Source organism: Rhinopithecus bieti, unplaced genomic scaffold (assembly GCF_001698545.2).
Source record: "Rhinopithecus bieti isolate Rb0 unplaced genomic scaffold, ASM169854v2 scaffold_22452, whole genome shotgun sequence".
Taxonomy (NCBI): domain Eukaryota; kingdom Metazoa; phylum Chordata; class Mammalia; order Primates; family Cercopithecidae; genus Rhinopithecus; species Rhinopithecus bieti.
In genome coordinates this window covers 333,485-349,959 of record NW_016810444.1, presented here as the reverse complement: position 1 = coordinate 349,959, position 16,475 = coordinate 333,485, and the positions used below count along the sequence as shown (strand labels likewise).

Here is a 16,475-nt window from a genome sequence, read left to right as displayed (position 1 = left end):
AGTTCAACCATTGTGGAAGACAGTGTGGCGATTCCTTAAGGATCTAGAACCAGAAATACCATTGGACTCAGCAATCCCATTATTGGGTATATACCCAAAGGATTATGAATCATTCTACTATAAAGACACATGCACATGTATGTTTATGGCAGCACTGTTCACGATAGCAAAAACCAACCCATATGTCTATCAATAATAGACTGGATAAAGAAATGTGGTACATATACACCATGAAATACTATGCAGCCATAAAAAAGGATGAGTTCATGTCCTTTGCAGGGACATGGATGAAGCTGGAAACCATCATTCTCAGCAAACTAACACAGGAACAGAAAACCAAACACCGCATGTTCTCACTCATAAGTGGGAGTTGAACAATGAGAACACATGGACACAGGGAGGGGAACATCACACACCAGGGCCTGTCAGAGGGTGGGGGGCTAGGTGAGAGATAGCATTGGGAGAAATACCTAATGTAGATGACGGGTTGATGGGTGCAGCAAATCACCATGGCATGTGTATACCTATGTAAGAAACCTGCACGTTCTGCACATGTATCTCAGAACTTCAAGTGTAATTCAAAAATAATAATAATAATAATAAAAAGGGAGCTTACTGCAAAACTTTCTTTTCCCTTTTCCTCGGATATAGAATTTCTAAGTGGCCCTTAAATTTAAATAATGCAATAAATCATACATACTTTATAATAGTGCTAACATAAAATATCAGTATGTAACAGAGATAGGATAATACATAATGAAATGTTGGTTGAGACTTAAAACATGTATGAGTTATGATGGAGATATTAGGTTATACAAATCCAAACCTATGTGAAAAATGATAATTTGTCTTATTTTTATAACAAAAGAAGTTGAAGAGGAGACTTCATGGCCTGAAGCTTGGGTTAATTATCATGGGAAAAACACACAGATTCCAAACTTACTAAAAATCAGTTGCTTGACCAGTCATTTACTGAAATATTTTGCTTGTTGGTCTAGGTAGATCACCACAAGCCCAGAAAGACATAAAAGGATGCATTAATACAACTAATGGAAGGTATCAAGTGGAATTATAGCCTTAGAGAAGAATAAAATTATAGGAATAACAAAAAAAAATGAAGTTTAAAAACTGTTGTTATACTTTAGGATAGTTTTAAGAGCAAGCAATAGGTTTTGTAATAATTTCTTGGGATATATTTGCCATTTAAGGTGTTCGAGGTACTCAAAAGACTTAGCTTGCCAGGCGCGGTGGCTCAAGCCTGTAATCCCAGCACTTTGGGAGGCCGAGACGGGCGAATCACGAGGTCAGGAGATCGAGACCATCCTGGCTAACACGGTGAAACCCCGTCTCTACTAAAAAAAAAAAATACAAAACTAGCTGGGCGAGGTGGCGGGCGCCTGTAGTCCCAGCTACTCGGGAGGCTGAGGCAGGAGAATGGCGTAAACCCGGGAGGCGGAGCTTGCAGTGAGCTGAGATCTGGACACTGCACTCCAGTCCGGGCGACAGAGCGAGACTCCGCCTCAAAAAAAAAAAAAAAAAAAAAAAAAAGACTTAGCTTAACTAAATCTGTAATTGTAGTTTAAATTTTATATAGGACTTAAGTAATTTTGTATAGGACTTGAATAATTATGTTGAAATCACTATTCAAATGTTTGAATAACTTTCTTTCTTTCTTTTTTTTTTTTAAGACAGGGTTTCTTACTCTTTCAGCCAGGCTGGAGTGCAATAGGCAATCTCGGCTCACTGCAGTCTCCGCCTCCCAGGTTCAAGTGATTCTCCTGCCTCAGCCTCCTAAGTAGCTGGGATTACAGGCATGGGCCACCATGCCTGACTAATTTTTGTATTTTCAGTAGAGATGGGGTTTCACCATGTTGAGCAGGCTGGTCTTGAACTCCTGTCCTCAAGTGATCCACCCACTTCAGCCTCCCAAAGTGCTGGGATTACAGGCATGAGCCACCAGGCCAGCCTCACATTCTTTTTATTTGCTAATTAGTTAACTATTTGTGTGTAACAAATTACTAAATTATCCCACAACTTATGCTTTTTGTGGGTCAGGAATCCAGTCATGGGTGACTCTGACTTAGGGTTTCTCACAAGGCCGCCTTTGGGGTGTGGGTGAGTGCTACAGTCATCTGAAGGCTCAGTTGGGGCAGACTCAAATCCAACCTCATGCACATGTGTTGGCTGGTCTGAGGTCCTCACTCACTGTTAATGGGAGAAATGTCAATGTCTTGCCTCATAGACCTCTCCATAGAGTTACTCACTTCATGGCAGTTTGTTAGTTTGTTTTCTGCTGGGGGTGTGTATGTGTGAGAGAAAGGGAAACAGAGATGCCAACTTGAGCACATGCTCTGGGAAGAAGATTACACACTGGCATGAATACCAAGAAGTTGAATGATGGTTGGAGTTACTTTAGAGGCTGTCAACCACAATTAGGTATTGTACATTTGATAAACTCAAAATGATTCAAATGACAAATATTAGTAAATACTAGTCACCACTTGTAAAAACCCTTGGTAAAATTTATAGTGGTAAATTTGCATTTATATATTCCCATTAAACTATAAATTCCTGGAAATCATGCATGGAGACTTCATCTTTTTCATCAGCAGGGAATAGAATATCCACCATGTGGTAGGTACTCCAAAATCTCAGGTTGAAGAGGTGAATTAGGGAGCTACAAACTGTTTGAATGTTACAAACTGTTTGAGTTTGTAATCTTCATTTTATATGTTTGAGCTACAAACTGTTGAGCTACAGACTGTTGAGTGTTACAAACTGTTTGAGTTTGTAATCTTCATTTTATATGGCTCCTGATAATTTTTATGAATCCAAACAGCAAGAATGCTTTCTGAAAACGTATGAGACTTGTGCGATTTGCCAGCTCATGACAGTTTTCAAAAGGTTTTTCACTTCTGATTCTGTAATTTTCTACTATGGCCACCAGATGGCATCACCACATAAGCCAAGCTCTAAAATCAAGGCTTATTTTAAAGTAAGTCTTGCTGGTCAGAATAAAGTGATAACTGTATTCTCATAAACTGCTGTAGCAAATGTTAGTAGATAAATACTGCACATAAATTTGGCAAAATATATTTATAACCTTAAAATGGTAGTACTTTTGAGCCAAAGAGTCTACTAGAAATCTATCTTCAGAAAACAACGTGGACAAAATGGTACACACTCAAGATTTTACCTTAGCATTATTGGAATTGTCAAGTACCAGGTAAAATCTTGTGTCCAACAGTAATGAAAGGGTTAGTATATATGATACAATCATACAACTAAAACACATACACACTTTCAAATGACTTTTATGAAGTATTCAACGACATGAGAAATGCTTCTGGCATAATACTAATTTATGAATTGGGTTGTAAACTAATGTGTGATTCCCAGTATGTTGCATAGAAATTATAGAAAGGAAACATATTAATGTAATTTTATAAGGAAGTGTTTTTTCTCTTCATATTTCTCCTTGTTACTCCAATTTTCAACAATGACTCATTGGAACATCATATGTTAATAAGAAAAAATCAAGTTAACAATAACATAACATTAGTTTTTTACGACTGGGTATAGTGGCTCACATCTGTAATCTCAGCCCTTTGGGAGGCTGAGGCAGGTGGATAACTTGAGATCAGGAGTTTGAGACCAGCCTGGCCAACATGATGAAACTCCATCTCTACCAAAAAATACAAAAATTAGCTGAGCGTGGTGGCTCACACCTGTAGTCCCACCTTACTTGGGAGGCTGAGGCAGCAGAATACCTTGAACTTGGAAGACTGAGATTACAGTGAGCCAAGAAGGCACCACTACGCTCCAGCCTGGGCCACAGAGCAAGACTCTGTGTCAAAGAAATTAAAAGCTTTTTAGTACTTGTAACTTAAAACTGTTTGTCTTCTATTATGTTAAACCATAAAAATATGTATTCATTCAGCCAGGCATGGTGGTTCATGCCTATAATCTCAGCACTTTGAGAGGCCAATGTGGGAAGATCGTTTGAGGCTAGGAGTTTTGAGTTCAGCCTGAGCAACAGAGCAAGACCGTGTCTCTATAAAAAGGGAAAAATTTTAAATATTAGCTGGGCATGGTGGCACATGCCCATAGTTCTTGCTACTCAGGGAGCTGAGATGGGAGGATTGCCTGAGCACCAGAGACAATTGAAAGTAGAGGCTGCAGTGAGCTATGATCAGGTCACCACACTGTGGCCTGGGTAACAGAGTGAAACCCTGTCCCAAACAAAAAACAAAAATCAAAGAAAAAGCATTCATTCAGTAATTATTTGTCTAGTGGTTTTTATATGCCAGACATTGCACTGTATGTTGATGGTTCAAAAGTGAGTAACAGAATTTCTGCCTTCACTGAATATATAATCAACTTGGATTGAAGCTATATAAACAGATACTTTGTAAAATAATATAAAAAGTACAATACTAAAGACTAATAACGGTATAATAAACTTTCTTCATCCCATTTAATAGTTGCAACTCTTCCAATTTGAATTATTCTATAATATTTGGTTTATGTGACATACTGTACTTTGTACATATATTTTTCATTGTATAATGATTTCCAACAGCAAATATGGTACATGAGTAAAAAGTATTTGCATTTGTTACAGATATTTCTCTGTTGGAAAGGATATCTAGCTGTGAGAAAAGATTATTGGTGCTGTTATTAAGGCAGATTATGGTAGAAAATACTGTTAATAAAATATCTTGGTTGTTTGATTTTCCAACATTTGAATTGTGAGGCTGAGATGATTTTAATAATATGGATTTCCACAAGATTGCCCCGCTTCTCTAGAACTCAGCGTTTTAACACAGCAGAATTTATATGTGAAGAGGGAGAATATGTATAGGCAGCTCTGTTTGGAGAGGAGGAGTTACCTTTGGAAAGCTGCTTTTAAAGATGGTTTTCCTCTTTCTAGCAGCAGATGATTGAATTGTGATGAGCAAGCACTAAGGTTTGAAGAGTTCAGAGCTCCATAGCCGGCTAAGGTATTGTTAGGACTTTGAACTGTGAACTTAAGGCTATGTTAGGGAGAGTATAAAATCTCTTTTCCTAAAAAGAAGAGTTTATGCTGAGGGTCTAGCTGAGGACTCTCAACTTGCTAAACACTGAAGTTGCAATTCTGATGATGGAGACACTGAGCAATCATTTTGAAAGCTGAAAGGTGGGTGTAAAAATGCTTTCTATGGGGCAATGAGAGTGAACACCTTTCCTTATTTAGGCTGCAAAAGGACACTGCTTAGTGGCTCTCTCCCCATTCCACACAGTTCTCCAGAAAACTCCCAATCTGCCTACTTTTCAGCCCTCATATTAGCTACTTCCTCTCTTCTCATTCATTTTCTGGTATCACTGTGAGCTCATGTTGGCCCCCTGGAGGCAAAAATCCAGCTTGTCCCAGTTCCATCCCTGGAGCTCATAGTTAAATTTGTGGGGGGGCCGGGCGCAGTGGTAATCCCAGCACTTTGGGAGGCGGAGGCAGGAGGATCAAGAGGTCAGGAGTTCGAGATCAGCCTGACCAATATGGTGAAACCTCATCTGTACTAAAATACAAAAATTAGCCAGGCGTGATGGTGCACGCCTTTAGTCGCAGCTACCTGGGAGGCTGAGGCAGGAGAATCACTTGAACTTGGAAGGTGGAAGTTGCAGTGAGCTGAGATGGCACCACTGACCCAAGCCTGGCCAACAGAGTGAGACTCTGTCTCAAAACCAGAAAAACAAACAAACAAAAACCACATGTGTGTGATAGCCCTTGAATGTAAAAAACTAAGTGATTTGTATGGAAAGGACTTTAAAAAAAATTTGACAAATATTTTCTATAATTAATTACAGAAAATTAGGGTAAGAATGATCATAAAAGTTATCTTCTTCTTTCTACCTATGTAAGTATAAGCGAGGATTAAAATAGACTACATAAAATATAGATGTGCATTAGTCAATTGAATATCCTTTTGTGAGTCACCTAATGCCCCTAAGTCTTCATCTCTGAAACATGGATATCATTTTGGAGAATTAGATAAGATGATATATATGTCAAACAGCAACAATAACAACAACAACAAAAACCCTAGCCCCCAAAAATCTGTATTTGGCACGTGTCTTTTCTATATATGGGTTTGATTCAGCTAGTAAACCATGGAATATGAATGACTGCACAAAGAATTCGCCAATGCTTATTTTTGAAGAGAGTCAATAAAAAGAATTAGTTTTTTCACTTTCAATAAATAAACCCAACAAAGTAAGTACTTTACAAAAATATGGAATCTAAGGTAAAGTATGACTATTAAGCTCACGCCTGTAATCCCAGCTCTCAGGGAGGCAGAGGCGGGAGGATAGCTTGAGCCCAGGAGTTCGAGACCTGCCTGGGTAACACAGCGAGACCCCGTTCTCCACAAAAAAAAAGGAAAAAAAAAAAAAGACAAAAAAAAAAAAAAAGAAGTCATTTAAAATATGAAGGAAAACTTCCAAGAAGACAAAAAACAAAATCACCAATCTGGGTCCAAACATTCTATTTTCAATCATCAGACATTTTAGTTCAATATCACATTTTCATGTGAATGTTTCTTACAGTAAACCTATGGGGAGAATCCATACTCAAGAGGCCAAATTTAAAGCAAACCAAGGATTTAAAGGTACATCTTAAATCCCTGTTAGTTTAACAATTAACTTTTGCCTTGTTCCTAGACCTTGGATGAAAGCGGGAGAAGAGAGGAGATCTTGCAAGGGTCACCCTGGGCCTCCTGGTACACAGTAAGTGAGCCCCTGTGTTTGAGGCTTCCTGTGTGGTTTTAACTCACGGAGCCCAGGTAGCTCCAGCTGCAGCTCTTCCTCTGGTGGGCTAGATGTTGCTAACCTCTCAGGAAGTATCTAGGTCTATTTTATGCTGTATTTTCATAGTGTCTTTGATAATAGATTTTCAATGCTTATGAGGTTGGAGGATTGAGTTGGCATGGTGATGTAGAACTCGTTTATGTGTTATTTAATTATACATTTTATGTACTATTTATTATTCACTATAATTCTTTCCATTATTATTTACTATATTATTTGCTGTTGGTTTGAATATGCTTTGACAAGATGGTATGACATGGGCTGAGTTTTAAACAATGGATGGCCAGTGAAAGTGGGCCGAAAAGGTGAGGTACTAGGAAGAACCTAGGCAGGCATGAAAAAATGCCAGTGTAAACCCACTAGGTAGGGGAGTAATTGGAATGAATCACTGAGAATGTGTTTACAGCTATGGTGTCTACGCTATAAATTGACCCCCTATAGGCACTGCATCTGCTCTTGGTGTTATTACCATCAGGCAAGAGACAGTGCTCTATTAGGCTCAACCTGGAGATTATCATTTCCAGGTATTAAAAATTGGGAAGAGGAAAGAAACGTAAAGCATAATTCAGTCTAGTTTTTATTCTATAAGTATATAAAGAAATCCTGCTATTTGTGACAACATGGATAAACTTGGAGGACGTTATTCTAAGTGAAATAAGCCAGACACCAAAAGACAAATATTGCATGATCTCGCTTGTATGTGGAATCTAAAAAAGTTGAACATACAGTAACAGAGAGTAGACTGGTGGTTACCAGGGATTGGGGGGAGAAGTTAGTCAAACTTTTAGTTAAAAGATGAGTAAGTTCTGGAGACCTAATGTATACAGCATGGTGACTGTAGTTAATAATCATGTACTGCATACTTGAAATTTGCTAAGAGTAGATCTTAAGGGTTTTTAACACACACACACACACACACACACACACACACAAAATGGTGGCTACGTGAGGTCATGGTTATGTTAGCTTCATTGTGGTAATTGTTTCACAATGTATATGAAAACATCATGTACATTTTAAATATATATAATGTTTGCCAATCATACCTCAATTAAGCTGGAAAAAAACCAATGAGATGCTATATAAATGATTAAACATAGTCCCATTTTGTATCTAGGTTAAGAAAGAATTTTATATTCAGGTATAGCCTTGCTTTTGAACTATGGTCAACCTCTATCATTTAACTTTTTAGTTTCTCATTTTTATTTATCCCACCCAGGGGATTAATGGTAGGGATTGTTCACAGCTGTGATTCATTTGCTTCCAGTGCTAGCACCTGGGGATTTCAAACTTTAGTTGGCATAAGAATCACTTGGAGAGCTTGTTAAACTACTGATTATTGAGTCCCATTTCAGAGTTTCTGATTCAGTGATTCTGGTGGAGAGTCCAAGAATTTGCATTTTTAACAGTTCCCAGGTGACTGTTTAAGAGTTTCCACGTGGGGAACGCTTGCTCTGGTTTATTTTCAATTATTTCTCACTGAAAGTACTAATGATGCTGACCAATACTCTTCAGTCAATCTGAAAATTCCGTCCTTGGAATTGCTTTCTCTGGCAGAAAAATATTCTGTTATTTCTTTAGACAAAACCCCAATTGGCCTTTTCTTTCCAGAGCCTTCTTTTCTGATTAAATGTTTTTTCCTCTAATAGAATCTGTTTTCTTCCCTCATGAAGGTTCACCTCTTCCTGATGTGGGTAGTGTCAGACGGTGTCTGCTTTCCTTCCTCTTATGAGAATCCCACTTGTGAATGAAGAGTTCAGTTCAGTTGTCTTGACCAGTTGGCGAGATTGTCCCTTTGTGATTCTCAGTCCCACACAGGGTGTCCAAGCTTCCTATCTTCTCCTCGGGGGAGCTTAAAAGTGACCAGAACTGTTGAAGTGGCAAGTTGTCCACAGGTGACAGACAGATAGTAGAAAATGCATGACCTTATTTCTGTCCCATCGTGTTCAAAGGTTCTCTTGTTAGCATCCATTATCACTTCATTTTGCACTCTGCTTTTCTGCCTTCGCCTTCCCAATGCCTCGGGGAAAACATTGGGTTCAACAAATGAACTTTTACTTCAGACTCTTCAGAGTGTTTTCTTGGCTGGGGTATGAATGAGAGGGAGGGAAAATCCCTGAGAATAAGAAAACAACTGGGCTATTATCCCTATAACTCTGTCTCTCTAGATTTGGATACTAATTCATACTTACATTTGTTCATTCATACATTCTTTCCACAGATATTTATTGAGCCCTGTGTGCCTTTTGCTAACACTAACCACCACTTTTTAAGAGATTGATTTCCCTCTACATATACTATTTCCTGATTAAATTCAAATGGTATACATTATATATTAAACATATATTTAAATGTGCACTAGTATAATATATATGTAAGGAGTGTGTTTAGTGTGTATGTGTTTTAGATTTTACTTCTAATCTCCAATCAAAAATGATGTAGAATTGATCTATGATACAAATATACAGGTATTTTGTTTGTTTTTATCTCAGAAACACCAAGAGTTAAATTTTTTATTTTTATTTTTTGTTTTGCTTTAAGGTGCTATATTTTATTGAACACATTTCTGGAGTCTCTCCACAATGTTCTCCAGTTATTGTGTGCTCTTCTCTATGTGTCTACCTCATAATACATATGACATATGAAATTTTACAAATGTGTTTGTACAATATTCTCAAAGGCATGACCATGTGCAGATTAAATATCTGGAAGCCAGAATGAAATATTATTATTAGAAATAGTTACATAAAAGCACAAAGAAGACAAATTTCACCGTTTATAATTACTTAAAAATTCTTTAAAATACTCCCAGCCATTTTAAAATTTTACAGAGCTTGTTTAATTAAACAAACAATTGCTTCTTAAAATACATTATAGATTCTATACTAAAACTTAAAATTGCAGATAATTACAAAGGAAAAAATTTTTTAAATCCAAAATGTTATATGTAACCAAGAAATAGTCATTGTGATTATACCATCTATTAATGTATTATAGTTGGATATATATACAGATGAATAAGCAGAATATTAAGGCAGAAATGCATTTAGTAAAATAGTAAAATAGTAAAATACTCTACATATTATGGTTTAATTGTAAAGAAAGTATTAAATTTTATGTTAGCAGGATCTAGTAGAAAATAAAGACAGAAAATTAAACTAAATGAATATTTAGAATATTTCTTTAGCATAAGACATTATTTCTTAAGTTTTCCCTTTTAAGATTAAGAGAAATACTATTTATACAAAGATTTTGAAGTCACTAGACTTTTATTCTTTTAAAAATATGTTTTACTTGTAATAAAGATTGTTTTTCTGGTATGAAAACGTGAAGACTTGAACACTTTCATGTTTCCTTCCTCAATTTCCAAAGTTATTTTCAGATTAATAGTATCAACTGTATTTAAATCAATTTAAGATCATCACTATTAATTTCGTATGCCTGATTTTGATTCAATTTTTAAGTCAAAAGGTATCATGGATTCTTATTATAAACATATGAAATAAAATTATATAAAGTGTAGCCTACAGTTCACTTAGTAGAGTGCCCTCATTGAAAATCATCCAGAAATATATTTTTACAAAGGACTTTATTCCAGGAAAGCAATATTATAATGCTAACTCAAAAATAATGTATTAACAGAAACTGAACCAGCTGAGTTAAAAAAAAAATCATCTTGCTCGGACTTGTGCTTAGAAAACAAAAAGTCACAGAGATAATCGCTCTCATCTGACAACAAGAAAAATCCAGATAATGTATAAAATTATAACTTTGAGGATATCAGAGTGCTGAGGTCACAAGGCAACCACTTAAACTGAACTACAAGAGGAACATGCGCCACTAAGAAGAGATGGGACTCATAGACGGTTTCATTTTTGGCAGAGCATAAGAGGAAAAGATGGCAGTCGTAAGAGTAAAATAAAAACGCTAAATTTTGAACAGTCTTAAGCTCAGTTGGGCTTTCATATGTCACTCAGAGTCCTAGCTGCAAGGGGAGTCTCCAGGTCTTTTCCACAAGCCTCAAGTGGGAGCTCATTAGAAGGCCTGGGGCAGGGCAGAACCAGAGAAAGCCCCTTAGCCATGGCGATGTCTAGGCATGAAACCTCAGCATTTCCCAGTGCCTTTTCTCACCTGAAGCAAAACCTTTAAGATACTTAGGGAGGGCCAACAAACCCTCCTGCTCCCAGGAATCAGGCAAAGTTTGAGTGCTTTTAGAGAAGCAGTATAAGCAAAAGTTTTCTTCCCTTGGGGGAGGGGTAGGATATACCTCTCTCTTTCTCCTGTTCTATAGAGAACGTAACGTGATGCAAAGAGAAAGCTAGAAGCAAAATTTCTTTGTAGCAGAGAAAAGAGGAGGAAACCACCATACTTCCCACCACAAACCTTGCACCAAGCAACACACGATAACAGTCTACTGCTTGAAGAGGGGCAGAAAACTCCCCCATTACTGATCCTAGACAAAAACATTCTGCTGTTGAAGGAAGGGGAGAAGAAAAAGATGTTCAAACTGAGAAAGGAGCAGGAAACCCTCTGGGGTTGAGGATCTCACAGTGACCAAGGCAGAGATCTGCTCTGCCAGCAGAGGAGAAATTCTTTCCTGCCCAAGACTCCCCATAGACACAAGAAGAGCTTGGGTGCTGAGGAGGAGGAGGAGGGAATGCTGAGGAAACCACATTCCTGAGGCCAAGGCACATAAGGCCTTGCCCAAGACTAATAGGCCAAAATAAATTAGAATTTCTGTTTCTCCCAACACTATCGTTATTTTCACATAACAAGCCACAAGAGAGGAGGGCCAAGAGCTTAGAGAGAGAACTCCTTCACACTGCAGTTGTCCTGGGCCTGCTGAAATCAGAAAAGAGCACTAAGAAAAACCCTCCCAACTCCCCAGACCCTGCACGAAGTGTAAGGTAGCGGCAGTACACCACCGGGAAAATTTGAAGTCTGTGGTGTACTAAAGGTGACCACAGGAACAACAAAACATAAACTAGCTCAACATCCCAACTTTGCAGATTTACGGAAGAGGTATTGCCATGCTGGCCTGACATACAGTGTTTGCCATTCAATAAAATTATAAGAGACAAACACACAAAAAGCAAGAAAAGGACCCCCTGCCAAAAGAAATATTAGCTGAAAAAATTCAAGATATGTGTGTTCAAGATGTTGAAATTATCAGTGAGAAACTTAATTTTTTAATATGTCAAAGAAACAGTGGAAATATTTAAAAATGCATGGATATATGCTGAAATTTTCAGAGATGAAAACTATGTTTTAAAAGAGTCAAATGGAAATGCCAAGGATAAAACTATGATATCAGAAATAAAGAATTCCTTCCATGCACTTCTTAGAAAAACTGGACACAGGATAGGGAAAAAAAATCAAGTGAACTTGAAGATAAACAGAAATTATCCCAACTAAACTACCAAAAATAAAAAAAGAGTTAAACAATAATGTAACAGGTCATCTAAGAGTTTAGAGACAATAAGAATTATAATTTCACATCTGAAACTGTGCAGATCAGAAGATGACAAAGTGACATTTTTGTTATACTGAAAGAAAATTCTGTCAGTTACTGCAACAGAGATAAAGAATATTACATAATGTTGATGAGATCAAAAGCAGTAAGATGACATACAATTCTAAATGTATATATACCTAATAACAGATCTGAAGATACACAGAACCAAAACTGTTACTTGTTACTGGTGGAGGGTGTCCAGATTCTTAGCATTTTGAACAAATAATTGGATGAAATGCACAAACAAAACAATGAAAAAAAAAAGCAGATTTATTGAAACAAACGTGCACTCCACAGAATGGGAGCAGGCCAAGCAAGCAGCTCAAGAAACTGGTTACAGAATTTTCTGGAGTTTAAATACCCTCTAGAGGTTTCCAATTGGTTACTTGGTTTACACCCTACGTAAATGAAGTAGTGGCCTGTGATCAGTCTGATTGGTTGCATGAGGTGACCAATCGGAGGTTGAAGTAAAGTTACAAGGTTACACATGAAGACTTGGCCTGTGATCAGTCTAATTGGTTTCACAAGGGAACCAATCAAAGATACTTTCATTTTTCATCTTCAATGCAGAAAAGGGGCGGGGGCTGTTGCAAAGGGAGTAGTCCCTGATTCTTTTGTTACTTGGGTGTAGAGAAGTGGGGTTTTCCTTTTGATTCAGTTCTAAGAGGTCAGCGTGAATCAATCTTAGGTTCCCTGTCTCCTGACCATATTCTCCTGCATCAAAACTGCCAGGACTGAAAGAAGAAATAGGCAAATCCTCAGTTATAGTCAAACATGTCAACACACCTCTCTCAGTGGTTACTGGAACATTTAGAGAAAAATCAGTAAGGATATAAAAAGTCTGGAAGAGCACTATCAACCAAATTGAAATAACTGGCATATATAGAATATCCTACTCAACAATAGAAAAAAATACTCAAGTGCACATAGAACAGTCACCAGGATAGACCATATTTTGACCCAAAAGTTTAAAATAATTTAAATTATACATTGCATGTTCTCTGACCACAAATAAATCTAAAAATTCAACAACAGAAAGATATTTGGAACATTCCCAAATATGCTAAAATTTTAAAATGCGCTTATAAATAACACATAGGTTAAAGAAGAAATTATAGTCAAAATTAGCAAATATTTTGAATTGAATGAAAATAAACGTGCAACATAGCAAAATTCTGCTACTATTGGAGTACTGCTTGGAGAGAAGTTATAAAATGCTATTTAGAAAAGAGGGGTCTAAAATCAGTTATCCAAAATTCCAATTTTGGAATTTAAAACGTAGGGAAAATTAATTCCAAATCCAACAGAAGAAAGGAAATAATAAAGTTAAGAGCAGAAATCCATGAAATAGAAAATAGAAAGTCAATAGAGAAAAATAAATCAAAAGCTGATTCTTTTAACATGCCAGCAAAATGGATTATTCCCCCCAAACTGTAAGAAGACACAAATTACCATTATCAGGAATAAAAGTAGGAAAAGTAATACAGATGCTACAGATATTTAAAGGATAATAAGTGAATATTAAGTATTTTTCTGCTCATTAATTCTATAACATGTAAAGTGTAAAAATTTCTTGAAAGACACAATTCCACAGTCCACTTTCGAGGGAATAGTTAACCTAACTAGTTCTATATCTATTAAAGTAATTCAACTGGCAGTTAAAAAGCCTTCCCACGAAGAAAACTCACACTTTCATGGTAAATTCTACCAAACATTTAAGGACAATGTAACACCTATTCCACTTAAACTCTTCCAGAAATTAGATGAGGAAGGAGAATTTCCCAACTCATTTGATGAGACCAGAATTCCTCTAATATAAAAATTAGACAGGCATGTTGGGGAAAGAAAACTGCAGACGAATATCCTCCCTCAATGAGAACTAATCTTTTTAAACAAAATATCAGCAAATCAAATTCGGCAATGCTCTCAGAGTGGGTTTTGGCTGGAGGCGAGCATGCGCAGATCCTGCAGTGCCCCCGGGCGCCACCGCGCCTGGCCTGCCGGGCCTGGAGGCAGGATTGAAGTCAGGAGGTGGCTGAGCAGGACCTGAGGGCATTAGCCTCCTCCAACAAGTGGTGGCCTCGGGCAGCAGTCACCTCCATCTCCAGGACACCCCTGGACGCGGTGAAGGTCCGCCTGCGCTCTCAATGCCCTGCTGTGACTGACACCTCGCTCCAGACCCTGGACCTCTCCTAAGCCAAATCGCCCTCCTCCCTCCGAGCCACGGGGCGGGACCTCCTGTGCTGCAGTGGTGTCCTGGAGCCCCCGCACCTGTCTCCAAATGGTATCCGCTGTGCCATCAGGACCCGCTTCACTGGCATCATGGGTGCCTTTGTGAAGATTGTGAGGCACCAGGACACCTGGGGACAGCCTCCTGGCTACCCTGGTGATGACCCTGCCAGCCACCACCATCTACTTCACTGGCTTACGACAAAACTCCAGCCCGTCCTGTGTGACAGAGCCCTGACCTTTGATCTCTGCGCACCCTTGGTGGCCGGAGCTTGTGGGGACACAGCTGCAGGCTCAGCACGTAGCCTGCCATGAGCTCGGCACCCGTGTCTGCCTGTGGTGGCTCAGGGCGGCTGGCGCTCCCTGTGGCAGGGTTGGGCCCCACTGCCCTTCAAGATGTGCCCTTCTCAACCCTGCACTGGTCCAACTCTGAGCTGGAGAAGAGCTGGTTGAATGCCAAAGGACTAGAGGTAAGCAGGCCTCAACTTTGTGGCTGGTGGCGTCTCAGGGATGGTGACTGTGGTCCTGACACTACCCTTTGACATGGTGAAGACTCAATGGCAGGCTGCCCTGGGAGTGGTGGAGGCTGTGATAGTGATGTTCCGCTCATCACATTGACTCCATCAGGCCCAGTGGGGCACCAGGGGACTCTGCAGACCTCCTCTTGAGGATCTCCTAGGCTGCCCTGTCCTGTGCCATCATGATCAGCCTTTATGGGTTCAGCAAAAGCTGCCTCCAGAGGTTCAACCAGGAATGGCCTCTGGGCCATGGAAAGAGGCGAGGAGAGGCGGACCCCATCTCTTCACAGGTAGGGGAGTGGGGGCAGGAGACTGAGCCAAATACCTTTTCCTCAGCACTGAGGGGAGGGTCCTTGATTCACTTTCCTCCCAACTGCCAGCCTCAGGGCCACGTCTGCCCCTCTGGGCCACCCAGGCCTTCCGGAGGATCCTCACTTTCCCACCCCCCAAGTTCAAGACCAAAGCTCTTAGAAAACTATAAATAAAAAATTATTAAAAATGATTAAATTATTTGTATAGATACTTCACCAGAAAAGATATACAGATGTCAAAAAAAAAGTGTAAAAATTATTGGTTATTAGGAGAATGAAATTAAAATTACAATGACATACTATACAGCCAATCAGACTGGCTAAAATTAAAAAGATGCACAATACCAAGTGCTCTCGAGAATGTGGAACCTGTAAAAACCTTCATATGAATGTGAAGTGGTACAGCCACTTCATAAAACAATTGGCTATTACTTATGAAGTTAAGTATATACTTAACATATGACCCAGAAATCACGACTGGGTATTTACCCAGAGAAATGAAAACATGCGTCCACACAATCCATATGACATAAATGTTATGACTTCTTTATTCATAATTACCAAAAATCATAAGCAACTCAAATATCCACCAACTGGTGAATGAATAGCAATTCAGACAATGGAACAATTCTCAGCTGTTAAAAGGAATGAACTACTGATACTCAAAACATTTATAAATCTCAAAAGCATTCTAATAAGAGAAATAATCCGTAAATGAGCACTTGTATATCGTATGACTCCATTCATACGAGCTTGCAGAAAGGGCAAACAGAGAAATTAGTAGTTGCCAGTGGTTGCCAGGGAAACAGGTGGTGTGAGAGGATTATCTACAAAGGGGCATGAGGTAACTTTTTGGGAATGGACACATTCTGTATCTTGATTATGCATGTGGATACTGACTGTATACATTTGTTAAAATTCATCCAACTGTACTCTTAAGGTAAAAATTAGTATATGTAAATGACCAATAAAATATTTCATTTATGGAGATGCTTGAACCTTTATATTAGCATTTTTATTAACTTTCTAGATTTAACCTTGATATCATATAGGTAAAGG

At 38.5% G+C, this 16,475-nt stretch overlaps 1 pseudogene; it reads left to right on the top strand.

Moving 5' to 3' along the window:
* Positions 1-6,589: 6,589 nt before the first annotated feature.
* On the top strand, positions 6,590-14,902 carry LOC108542131 (solute carrier family 25 member 39-like; annotated as a pseudogene).
* Positions 14,903-16,475: the final 1,573 nt, after the last annotated feature.